Source organism: Pteropus medius, unplaced genomic scaffold (genome assembly GCF_902729225.1).
Source record: "Pteropus medius unplaced genomic scaffold, Ma_sr-lr_union100, whole genome shotgun sequence".
NCBI lineage: Eukaryota > Metazoa > Chordata > Mammalia > Chiroptera > Pteropodidae > Pteropus > Pteropus medius.
This window is the reverse complement of record NW_024346065.1, coordinates 2,541,151-2,553,644: the sequence shown is the minus strand read 5'-3', so window position 1 is coordinate 2,553,644 and position 12,494 is coordinate 2,541,151. Positions and strand designations below refer to the sequence as shown.

Here is a 12,494-nt window from a genome sequence, read left to right as displayed (position 1 = left end):
TTCAAAGAGGTTAAGAGTCTCATACATGTTTTTTATAACAAAAAACAACCAATCACAAGGTGAAAAGTAGAACTTAGAGAACCTGACATAATAACTCCACAGGAAGGTTAGAATTCAAGTAAAGTGGCAAATTTTACACATGACTTTCTACTCAAAGGTGATCTAAATGACATAATTCATGGAGAATATTTGAACAAATATAAAAATACAAATATAACAATGAAAAAAATTTAAAAGATAGCTTGCCAACTTTTGTCAAAGGCACCTAGTGACTCAGAACATTACAGCTGGAAAGAGCTCTACACACAGCATGGATCGGCTCCTACAGTGTTACAAACCTTTTACTTTTCTTTCAGTTTTCAGTATTGTTCTACCTAACACAGATCACTCTTTGTTGGCCTAAGAGAAATGATCAAAACTTTAGGTGACCTATTCTAAGTACTTCTCCCACTTTCAAGAGCTTTCTTAAATAATGCAATAACCACCCTACTGCTGCCATTAACTGATACAGAATCTTTACTGAGGGGCAAAAAAATAACTGGCAGTGATTATCTTTATTATTTCACAAAACATCCCTGGGTAAGTTACGAGTCAGAAATAATCTATTACATGTTACAGATGGGAAAATTTAAGAGTAAGGAGTGACCTGCAATCACAAAGAGAGTCAGTGATGGGCTGGGACTGATTCCCCCAATTCCTGACCCCTAACCCTCGCTCCTGGTATACAATGGTACCTCTTAAATCTTTAAACACTCAAAAGCACATAATAAGTGCAAACATCTCAGAACTTCCCATTCACTTGGACTCAGTCCTGTACTTCTTTATGTCTATAACTTAAAAGAAGCCTAGAGCTGTAAAGGCCCTAAAGATGTAAAAGATCATCTAAGCCCGTCATTTTACAGGTTTCAATTTTGCTTCTTGAATTAATTTGGGAATTTAAATTAAGTGCTAAACAGAAGCAATTGAGAAGGGGGGACTTAAACACATGGAAAAGGAAAAACCAGATGTATACATACTGCAAAGAGCTGTGGTTACATTTAATTTCCAGCAATGCCAGTAATTGGGGGGGTGGGAAAGGAAAAGGAGGAAAGAGGGTGTTAATGTCAGCAGTGTCCTTTGAACTGGATCCAGTGGTGTTTCTAAGACAGTCTAATTTTTAAGGAAAACATTCCTCCCCCAGCCAGCAATTGCCATATGTAATTGGCATCAGAATCAATAGCTGGTTGCTGTAATTTTTTTTTCTTTTAACTTCTAATTGTCCACATGAGATTACCAAGAGAAGAGGAAAAAGTCAAGCTAGCCCTAAAGATGACAGCATGTAGTAGAAATTGGAAAAAAATGTAAGAAACCATCTATATGTACCAATATGAAAAGATCTCCAAGATATATTATAGAATCTAAATAGCAAGTTTGCCAAATAAGAGGCAGTGTGATACTATTTTTGTGGGGAAAGCATACATAAACACACAAACAAAGCAATACTATATAACTTTCATAAGTCTGTTTATCTACCCTATATCTATCTCTAAGTCAATGCACAGAAAAAGGCCTGAAGAATAGATATGAAACTGAAAATAGTCCCCATTTTCTGCTGTCAGTAGGGAGATGAGTGGGTTTGGGGATGAGTGGTGAGGGGAATGTCAAGGTAGCCTTCGTAAGATATGATGAATGTTTTGACTATATTGATCTATTACTTACATAATAAAAAATAATTTTTAGGAATCAGATGTGTACAAAATGGACAAAAGTTAATAAAAAATGTGCCAAGGTTAGGCAGAAGTATGCCTAAGCACAAGCATGGAAAGCCTCTGCATCCTCAAGATCTCTAGGTAAATAGCTGCTGCTTTCCTTCATTCAGTATATTCCTTAAACTCACCATCTCTGGCTCTATCCCATTGACTCCTGACAATGCGTCAATGCGAAGACTCTTAGGCCCGTGGGTTCCTATCCATTCTTTACTCACTTAGAAAGTGAAATATGGTAGGAGTAGTAGGTGGATGAGGATAATGGGTTTTCTTAAACTTAACTACCACACCTGGAATGTGCCATTGACTCTTTTCCTCTATCCTCCAGCTATAAAAATAACAGCTGGCTCTTGACTATCTGTAGTAATAAGAAAGAGGCATTCACTTAATACCATTATAAACCAGTTCCATCACTGCTCTGGTTCCAGTACCTTTTGAAATCAAGTCCTTCTTCCTGGTTGGCCTCAGGAGGAAGTAGTCTATAGTTACTAACCCAAACACTGTTCTAATGGTTGCCCCTATTTCCTGGTTCTATGCATGGCTTGTTTCTTCTGTCTTATTTTGTCAAAAGTATCCTTCGTAAAATCTTGGTTTCCTCAGCTCATCCATATAAGCTCCAGCAAAGTACAGTATGCTCAAAAGCACAAGAAGACAGCAAGCTCAAGGAACTATAAGGAAGCTGGTGGGACCAGAATCAATGTATGTGTTTGCAACAGGGGCGGCGGGGGCGTGGAGGGGGATTGTGGCAGAAAATGAGGATAGAATAAGTAGACTGGGGCCATTCCGTGAAACCCTAGCATGACAACCTAAGGATTTCAGACTTTATCTCTTGAACATAATGGGGACCTATCAAAGGTTTTTAAGCCAAAGAATGATATGATCAGATCTGTCTTTAAAGAAATAGATATGACACCAGTCTGGAGGATGGATTATACAGTAGAAAGTCTGAAAGGAGAAAACAACACTCCTAAGAATTGGAATTAAAGATAAAATTCACCTACACAGGGCAATAGCTATGAGAATGGAGAAAAGGAAACAAACGTATTCGAAAGCAATTTTGGAGACAGAGAGGTAGCACTTGTTGACAGATTCATTGAAGAGAGGAAGGGAACAGAAGTCAGATGAATGTGAAGTTTCCAGCTGAGAGGATGGAGGGGCCATTAAAGACAGAGAAAACAGGAGAGGGGAGATCGTTTAAAGCATGTGTGGAAAAATGAGTTTGAGATTTGTGGAACTACATGCTAGGATATCAACTCTTAGTAAGCTCCTAAAAGATAAGGATCCAGTTTGCTAATTTTCTCTGCATTGTACCTAGTACAATGCTATGTGCATTTAATTCAAGTTTGTGAGACTGGTGATAATGGTAACCTATCCCAAGATAATTCAGACTTCACAATATTTAAGGTATCTCTTCAAAGTCCCTATGTAGAAAGGAAATATGAGACAAAGTGGTTTATTCTACATTTCTGTCAAATTTCTTCTTTGTTAGTTTCCAAAACAAATTTCCAATAATAATAGGGCTTTTAACAAGAAGGTCTATTATACTAAGAGCAGCCTCCGGCAGTCTATAATACTTCTCACAATTCTACATTCTATACATTCCAATAATCAAGTCACATCACCTTTAATTCTCTTTCTTGTTTGGGAACCTGTGCTACCACTTACCTGCCACACCCAACAGTCAAACATATCAGAGCCACTTAAACAATTTAAAATAAACAAAAAAACAAAAATCACTGCTGTTTTATTTGAAAAACCTTAAGGGGTAGGGGATACGACGGGGCAGAAAGCACAATTTGTTCTGGTTAATGTTGTTGTGCAATGTTTTCTGGGGTTTGCCTTGTAAGCATGTTGAAATCATAACTAAATAAATCAGCTCAGGCAACACAAAGAAACAGTATTCCCTTCCCCCTTGGATGCCTGAAGGAAAAGGGGCATCTTCTCCATGATGTGCACACACTTTCGAGCTGCTTTGTTTTTAATCTTCTGCCAAGTCAAGTTTTAGTTTTATTTTAATATAAGTAACCACAGTAAATTCCAAATCTTTGACAAGTAAATGCTTTTTTTCTTCCTTGCCAGAATCCCACTCACTTTTCTTTCTAACTCCTGGAACTTAAGAGTTCAATAACGTCTGCATTGCCGATCTCTTCGTGAGGAAGAAAATAAATACACTATAAATTAAGTCTATTTCCTGACATTTATAAGTTAGTCTACATGTGAAATGGATTAAGATAAAATTATATCTTTCCTGCACGCTATTTAAAATACATGTATGTGTGTATATATGTATTATATATATTACATATGTATATATATATATAATATATATGTATGTATGTTTTAAATGTACTGTAGGAGAAAGAACAGCATAGGAAGTCAGGAGATCTGGGCTCAAGTCACATTTACTTTAGCTGGCTGTGTAATGTAGTTCAGCAACTTAAATTGGTTTCCTTGTACCCAAAAGTTAAGGAAATAGACCAGATGGTTTTTACATGCCCCTCCCTTTCACTTTAAAATTCTGACTCAAGATCATGGCTATTACCTGATTTTTTTTTTTTTTTTAACACATGAAAAGTAGTCACTCAAAAAAAAAAAATATATTCCTAAGAAGAAAACTCGTTTTTATGGTATTGTAATAAACCTCAGAAATTACCTAATCCTTATAGCCTTGAAACTATATTCCGAGAATTATAAACTGTTATATTTATTGGAAATGTTCTACAGTCTAAAGAAAAACACTGCAAACTACCAATCTAATCCAACCTCTGTCATTACAGATGAAGAAACTGACACCAAGAGTGAAAGAAGACATATAACACATCCATAAAATGCCATGTAACTATGAAACATGATGGCAAGAGGAAAAGGGTCATGAAAATGTTAAAAAGAAATGAGGATATAAAACTGTGTATAAAAATGGGTGTGTAAGCATACACCCATTTTTCAGGGTAACAAATTCATTATATCACTTTCACTAAAACATTCTCACTACCAATATTCAAATAATATAAAATATACAACAAAAAATGCAACAAATGAGCCAAAATTTCATCATTGAGAAATATTCAGAAATAACATTTAGTGAAAATTACTCCAGACAGCTATATACCGATGAATAAATGAACAGAAATAAGTTTATTATTTCTGAGATGAGTATACTCACTTTTACAAATAAATAATATATATTAATTTGAATTTTACTTGAAATTAACAAGCTAAAATGAAACAAGAAAATTTAGACTTTGGAATGGGAGAGGGGCGAGAAGAAGATTAAACAACTAAATAAAAGTGATTTTGAAAAGGGGAAAAAAAGGAAAATTTAAATCTTAGAAAATGCTTTTATACTCAAAAAATATTAATTGTAAAAAATCACTCTAAGTTTAAGAAAAATGATTTTATAAAGAGTAGATTAATGTTGCCTTAAAACTTAAATTTTAGACCATACTGGTTGACTTGTTGCTATGAAAAGTAAGGAGATAATTTCCATTTCCTTTCTACCTACCTAATTTTTGTTTTACTTTGCCATGATGTATAACATCTGCATTCTGTTCTGTTACCACGGATTCTATAGTTTCTAAATTATATATGTGTGTGTGTGTGTGTGTGTGTGTGTGTATATATATACACACATTATATATATACATATATATATACACACACATATATATACACATATATATACACACACATATATGTATATATATGTGTGTGTGTGTGTATATATACACACACACGTGTGTGTGTGTGCATGTGTATGTGTATATATATATCTGTATACATATATCACATATGTATGAAAACAAATTAAGGACTAGCACATATATTCCTTATATAGTTCTTATATATCATATATATATAAATTTAATAGTCACAACGGGTTTTATTTTGATTTACCTCTTGGTCGGTTACATTTTAATAAATAGGTTTTTCATTAAGAGTTCACAGATGTTATATTCTTTGAGTTCTTCCACATTTGAAGGTAATGTGCCTGTCACATACTTTCCTCGACAACCTGACTAGGAACAACGTTCTTGGGCCACACTCTTATCAGAGTTTTGTTGACACTGCCCCTCTCGTATTGTACTTTGTTGTGAAATCTGAGACCAGTCAAATTATAGATGAGTTTTGCTTTTGAGTAAATGATGGAAGAAGTCTTTCTCCAGTGGCAATCAGGATATAAGTTGATACCGATTCTTCTTTACCAATTTCAGTATTCAATGCATCTTTTTGATCTGCAGTTTAGTTTCTCATTTCAGTTTTCTCACTGAAGTTTTGCTGTATCATGTCTAAAAATTTTTCAGTTCGATTTGCTAGGTTCTCTTCCTCACAGAAACCAGTAATCCTTTTCTTGACTCATCTTTGTGTCATATCTATCATTGTTAACCAAACTACTTTAGTCTTTTACCTCTGTGTTTACTGTGATTGTTTCAAGCTTTTGCTCCAAATCATTAAATTTCAGCCATCTCTACACTATTCCTTACCAGCTCTATGTCACATATTAGTTCTTCAGTGGTGTTGTGCTAGTCCTCAATTTGTTTCCTTAGCTTACGATCTCATTTTTCATCAATATGAACCCATTTTTTAAAAATCTATTTATTTGGATATATGTCGATCACAATTTACATAAAATTTTTGAGTCTGGAGGTGAAATAATTTGTCTAAACAAGTTAGTTAGTTAGTATTGTATCTTTCAATTATACCATGCTGTTTCAAAGATATTTGCTTCTGACAGGATACCTAGTTTTAAGAGAACTGATCATCTAGCCAACAACTAAACATTTTTGTGTCAATGATCCAAAATGTATAAGTTTTCAAGAATAATATTCTTCCTCAAGCTATGTGTCGTTGTAGTTTTTAAAAAATAGGAAAGAAGGCTGTGTCAGCATTCTGATCGCCACCATATCACCTGTGTTTCAGAGATACGCATGAAGTGTACTGAGTGTAAATCTCTCCTACTTCCTGATTTTGTTCTGTTTCAGAGGTTAAGCAATTATAGACGTCACAAAATTTCTCCATCAAAACTGAATCTAGAGAAGGAAATTCCTCTTAGAGTCTAGCAAATTGCTGATTAATATGTCTAGGTTCTATTCAGTGTTCTTGAAAATATATTTCTCTTAAATTTATTTCCTTTTAGATATATAATGGGTATATTGATAAGTCTATACTCACGCTGATGCTATCACGTTCCTAAAATCTTGGAACAGAGTCCTGGAACAAAAATCCATTTTTTCAAAGAGAAAAAAAGAAGAAAAAAAACTATAGTCTCTTCTGAAACACTGAGCTGAAAAAAAAAAAAAAGCCTTCATTGATGGTTAAGAAAACATATGTGATTTATAGAAAATAATCATAAAAGATTTGAAATTTTTTTTTTAGGAAGAGATGAAATAATGTTACAGAAAGATCAAGTGACCGGGAATCCAATCATTCCTGAATTTGAGTCTCAGCTCTACCAAGCTGTATTCCTTTGAATAAGCCATTTAATTTCTCTGAACTTGATTCCTCATCTGCTCAGGAGATGAACAGTATTATTTCTGTCCAGTAGTACCTTTATATACTTAATGTACAATATTAACTTAGTTTTTACATATTCCTATAAAGTTTATAAAGTGATTTTACAAAAGAAGTCTTATTCTTGGTAAGAACAAATATATAATTGATAAAGTTTTAGTTGTCAAAAATTCATATATTCTAGAAAGAAGAAACAGCAGGATAACTGTAGCTTATATCTGAATTTTCTGTTTACTATATTCAGTCTTGACCTCATGCCAAGTTTATTTGACAAGCATTTGGTGGTAAAACTAGACACCAGATTTTTCCTTCATGAAAACCAATGTGGGTGGCTTTTTTGTATTTTTCGTCTTTTTACAAGAAGGTACCTCTTTGCGGTGGCATAAGACCTCATATAGCTGTGTGAGACATTCAGCCGCCCAGCCTAACTAGGCATCTGACAGTTAATTCCACCTCTGTATTCTACTGGATTAATAGTTACCAGCAGATTTGGTCAATCTAAAGACAGGAAAGGAAAGTAATGCATAAAGAAAATCATCATCATCAAATAAAAATAAAGTTTCATGTACAGAGCTCTATGCTAAGCATTATGCAAAATAAACAGATATGATCCCTGCTTTCCAGAAGCCTCCATGCAAGAGCAGATGATGTCGACACAGACATATAAACAGACTTTCACAATGTAGGACAGAGACATGATGGCTGCCAGTAGGGCAGAAATAAATCAACAACAGCTAAATATTTACAAAATGTGAGAGATTTATTATGTGCAGTGTATTTTGTATAATACATAAAATAATCTCTGGAATTGGTGAGGGCTGAGTAAAGATACAATTCTTTTGTGTCCTGATCCTACTCTATCTCTGACTCTTCATTTAACCTTGAGTTTTAATCTTACAGTGACTATTTGTTGCCCTATAAAAATGAAATAACAGCATTTAAATTTCTTCCAGGTTATATACACTGTAAGTGCACAGATTCATGAAAACATAGCACAGAAAATTCATTTCTAATGAAGTGAATCAGGATATTTTTTAATTCCTCATCAAAAATGTTCTCACATAATACACTTCATGATACCAAGTTAATAATTTGGGGGCATGAACTTCTGAAATGGTTGATCTGAACTTTTGCTTAGAGACAGGAAGTCTGAGTGTTTTTTGTTTGTTTTGCTTTGAAAATAGTGAAACATTTTATTCGGTAACTACTGAACATAAGTGAAAAGCTGAGTTCCATTCCCATTTATGCAGAGGTGATTTGACGTTTTAAAGGGAGAATGTGAGGGAGCCGGCTCAGTAGAGTCAGAGAAGTGAAAAATGACAAAGGGTTGGTCAATATAAAGACAAGCAGGCCAGCTGTGTTTGTTGGCTGAAAATGACTGAAGTTAGGATGCTATCCTCCCAGGAAACAGAGGTTCTGTTCCCCCCACTCTCCACCCTGCCATTACATTTCAAAGGAATGGCTCTCAGTCCTTGAGAGAGAGATTTTGGAGTTGTAAGAGATCCATAATCACAATGATAAGCCCTTTTGAATAAAAGCTCTGAGAAAGGGCAGTCAGGTGTTAAATTTTTCTCAAGTAGACATTTAATAGGGGCTGGAGATTATTCCTAGGGACAGGACAGGATGCTGCTAAGAAGCCATGCTAGAGTCTGGTCAAGTCTTAGTGCAGGGAGGGGTTTGAGTGGGTTATTATGTGCTGAGAGTTCTGCAGTTCTCAATTTAAGAAATTCTGTTTTGTGAACAAGCAAGAAACTCTGCACCTGGGTGAACACTGGCTCTCGGTCCCTTCTTTTATATTCTGATCTCCTCTTTGATGACATTGAGAATTTGTCCATTCGAAAACTGTTTATTGAGTTCATATCTCATGCCAGACACTGTTCAGAATTTGGGAGCAAAAAGACCTCTTGGTGCTCATATTTTAGTTAGACAAGGGGGAGTGAGGTACGAGAAAATTGACAATTGACTTGATGGGTAAATTAGTATGTTAGATGTTAATTAGTATGTTATATTTTTTAAAAATTGAGGAGAGAAAGGGGATCGGGAGTTGCAGTAGGGGCAGGTGGTATGTTAAACTGGGTGGTCCCAAGAGGGCACACTGAGAAAGTGCCATGTGAGCAAAGACCCGAGGAGGAAAGGGAGTTGATCAGAGGATGTCCACCGGAGAAGAGCATCCTCAGCACAAAGGTCAGCAGGAGCAAAGGCCCAGGTAGGGCTGTGTTTGGAGAATAGCATGGAGGCCCTGTGTCCAGAGCAAAACTAAATAGTTGTACAAAATTAAGTCAGATGACTGGTTGAGTGGACGATCCTGAGGGTCCTGTAGACCACTGTAAGGCTTTAAATCTGAGCGAACCAGATTTTAAGGAGAGGAATGTCTTGAATTGATCCCCCTTGCCCCCCGAAAATTACTCTGGCTACAGGGTGGCAAAGACCACAGGAGGGCGATCAACCAGGAGACGTGCACGATCAGAGCTTTCTGTGAGAATACAAATGTTCAGTATCTATGCTGTCTACGACAATATCCACTAGCTATGCTTAGCTACTGAGCATCTGAAATACAACAATGCAACTGAATTTCTAATTTTATTTAATTTTCATTCATTTTAATAGTCACATGTGGTAAATATACTGGACTGTGAAGCTCTACTCACAATGGAAATACAAAATATTATACATAACTTGGTTTGCTTGTATTGTTTAATATACTGAACATTAAAACAGTTTGCTCAAATAATTAAAATTTCCAAAGTGCAATTTCTCTTAACAGAATATGTACTTTTTGAAGGCAGGATTTTGATGTTCATTATCATCTTATATATAGCAGCTATTTAAAAATATTGTTCAGTTGAACTGAACAGAGATACCAACTGCTCAAATATAAAGATTTTGGTGTCTCTCTTATTTTCTTTCTAGTTTAAGAGTAAAAGGTAAAACTAAAAACCAGACAACTACCATTAAAGTAAAACAAAACAAAAAGAGATGTTATGCTATCTGGACTATGTCTTCCATAGTATCAAACAGCTACCTGAAGTCTTTATTTTCAAAAAAGGAACTAAAGAAGGTTCCTAAAAACGTCCCACATCTCCACCTCTGCTCCATCCTTGCTCATGTTATTTTCTTTACCAAAAGCCTAACTCTTACCCACACGTTATCTTAACCTGCCCGAATTTTATATATACTACAATGTCTACTTCACATGCCCCTCCTTAAAGGAGCATTCACCTTGACAAAAAAGGATGGGATCTGTCTTACCTACAGAGTCCTCTCAGACAGTTCAATTGTGCTTTGTTCTGTAGATGTTTATCAAGTTCATGAAATACAATTAATGCTAGCCACACTGAATTTAATGTCTCACTTTTCTGAACTGAATGTTTCAGAAAAATGAGACATTAAATTCATTGTGTAAAATATTTAATATATAATATTCCATTTTTATTATCACAAATTCTGAAAATTAAGTCTTCCTGGCTTGAGTCAAACATCTTTTACACATTAGGCTATTTCTTGATTTGGTATATTTCCAAACCTAGAGAATATATTTCATATGAAATATGAAACAAGAGGAAATCAGAAACGAGGGGAGTCAGACACTGTGTCATACAAAACCATGCCACTGAGTGACAGAAGAAATATGCTTGGCTAAATCCCAAGCTACATTCCTAGAACATGTCTCTGGAGAGATTCTGTTTTCTTATAACACGTGAAAGTACCATCAAGTCTGAAGCACATATTGCTTTTTTCGTGATCCGGCCATAAGCAGTAACAGTACCATCATCATTCATATTTCTGGATCCAAGACATGTGCATCAGCATGAATTAGCTGACAACGAAATTGTTCCCAATTCTAAGTGCAGACTTACTTTTATAGAATTTTCTTCTGTCATTTTACTTTAAAAAACATGAATTTTACTAAAGAAAGGCAAAAATTAAAATTAACTATCTATGCTTAATTGTGTCTTCACTGAAACTCAACAACTTACCTCATTTTACTTCTCTCTCACTGCAGCTGCTCCACATCTGCACATTTCTCCTCTCGCCTTTCTCCTCATTCCTAGAAAATGGCCTTACCTTCCTTAAAAAGATGTCTGAGGCCATGTGCTATCTCCTCCCAGAATATCTGTCCTCTACCAGGAAGCTCCCCTGTACCTTCACCCATCTTTGTCCTCTTTCTCCTGACTTGTAAGTATTCCCTCCCAATGTCAATACCTCAACCCATACACTTGATCGCCTCTCCAGACTCCTCTAAGATATATTAGTCAATAATCAATCCCCTACTCTCCAGAACCTTCCTTCTCTCCCTCTTTCTCCTCTTCATTATTTCTGCCTACAAATGTTCATTTTCCCATTTTATTTAAAAAAGGCGGGGGGAGAGCTTTCCTTTCACCCTAGTACTCCCATAGCTAACATTTCATCTCTCTACTCTCATTCATCTCCCGATAGTTAAGTTCATTTTTTATAATGTATTTCTTTATTCTTTAACTTCCTGGATTCTTCCACCCACATCAGTGTACTAAAACTACCTTCTCAAAAACCATCTATGACCTCAAAACCACCAAACCTAATGGTCTTTTCTTAATCCTCATTTATTTCCTCCTCTGGAGCATATTACTGACCAAACTGTCACTGAAATTCTTTTACTTCTTAGTTTCCAAGTCACACACTGATCTAGACAGCAAACATGACAGCCAGAATCTACACCTCTAAAATACCTACTGTCATTCCCCTCACTCCTAAGATACAGAAAAAGAAGCAACAGGCTCTCTTGAGTCTGTCCTGAGTGGGGAATTAGCACACAGAATCTCACCTATCAGGTGAGCTCAGGACGGTATGTAATCTTGGCACTGACATTGTAAGCCTCTAATTTCTCATGTCATTCTGCTGGTTGTCACTCATAACAGCTTCTATGATGTTTAAATAGAAAGAACAAAGGAATGATTAACTCACGTTAGAGGGCTGCTATAACCAATTTCCCAGAAATTCTGGGGGTTCTTTGGCAGAAAGGCCACTCACTGCACAGTGAAAAATCTTTGGGGCAGTACAGCAGAGACTGCAGGGACAGGAGAAATTACAGCGGTTGCACTGAAACAGGGTCGCAGAGCTTAAGAGGGAACTGGAACAGTGTCCTGGTTTCTTTCTGCCCTCTTCGACTACTCTTGCTAACCTCTTTTCTTCGCTTCAAACCACAAAAGGTATGTATTTAAGGCTTCGTTTTCAATCCTGTCTGTTTCTTTCTCTTTTTTTACC

General features: G+C 35.7%; 1 protein-coding gene across 16 annotated transcripts in view; it reads right to left on the bottom strand.

Annotated features, from left to right (window-relative positions):
• RAD51B (RAD51 paralog B) overlaps positions 1 to 12,494 on the bottom strand; it is a 482,184-nt gene that overhangs the window by 395,270 nt on the left and 74,420 nt on the right. The window lies entirely within an intron of this gene.